We start from the raw sequence: 1,301 nt of genomic DNA, 5'->3' as shown, positions 1-1,301 counted from the left end.
ATGGCATGAACAGCTGGCTCCTTCCCTGGAGAAAGTGGGATCATAGTTGCACCTTAGTCTTGGGGGGGTTTTTTTGCAGTCAGTAGCATTCAGTGTCCCAGACTACGGCTCTGTTTAGGTGGTCAGGTGTAAGAAAAGTAGGTTCTAGAACTATATCCTGAGTAACCTTTAGCCTCAGGAGGTTGCATGCCCAGTTCCTCTGCTGACCTCTTACATAGCTGTGTCCTACCTCGACCCAGAGGCCCAGGTTTGGGAGTGCTACAGGCGCTGGTTGGAGGTTACAGAGGGCCTCGTTCGATGTGATGATGGCCCTTGCTAACCTGAGCCAGAGGGTGTTCTCAGGGTGGCTCAAGTGTCCTGGCTGCACCCCATCCCTCGGGCCTGATGAGGCTGGGGCTGTCAACTCAGCATTCCTCACCTGTTTTCTGGGGAAACCCTAGACAGCGAGGGACGCCAGTTTTCCCCACCATTGCCCACTGAGATAGTGTTGGGGGGGGGTCCCATCCTGGTGTGTTCTAAGGGAGACAGGTGACAGTGAAAAAGGCATGGTGGGAATTTGCTCTGGAGGTGGGAGTGAGCCCCTAGCAGGGGCCTGTGTTAGGTGAGGAAAGCCAGCTCTAGGGTGTTGGGATAAGGATACCCCAGCAAAGGCAGGGTTAGGGTAAGTACCCCTATTTCTGGAGATGTGGGAAACAAAGGAGTAGGCTTGGTTTGGGGTGGGGGGATCAAACCCAAGCCTTGGCCTTCACACCAAGCCCCAGCCCTTTGTTTTTAGGAGATGGGGTCTAGTGATTCTCCTGACTCTGCCTCCCAGAGTACTGGGATTAAAGGCATATGCCACCACGCCCAGTGAGGAGTAAGCTTTTCATTTTTCTGTGGGCAGGGGAAGTTTGAGACCCCTCTTGGGCATCCAGAAGGATGAGGAGGAAGTGGACAAGAGAGTAACTGGAGCTGCAGGGACCAGGGATCCAGGTGCCATGCTCCCCACCCAGGCCACGGGTGGCAGGGCTCATGGCCTGGGAGGACAGCAGGTAGATACTTGATCAAGTGAGCAGCAGCAAGCAGCATGGGCTGTAGAAGGCACAGACCTTGCTCTGGCTTTGAAGGGGACAGTTGTAAAGAGAAAGGGAAGAGCAACCCAAGAAAGCTGAGCAGGAATGAATGGGAGGCGTCCCCTAGTGCCATAGTCCCATCTGCTTGTCCCGGAAGCTTTGCTCTGCTGGAAAAAGCCATCTGATGGGGACCTGGACAGATTCTACAGGAGCTTGAGCTAAGCCCCTTGGCCAGACGTGCTCTGGGCC

This window comes from Fukomys damarensis, unplaced genomic scaffold (assembly GCF_012274545.1).
Source record: "Fukomys damarensis isolate Sample0158 unplaced genomic scaffold, DMR_v1.0_HiC HiC_scaffold_19, whole genome shotgun sequence".
NCBI lineage: Eukaryota > Metazoa > Chordata > Mammalia > Rodentia > Bathyergidae > Fukomys > Fukomys damarensis.
This window is presented reverse-complemented; position numbering follows the sequence as displayed.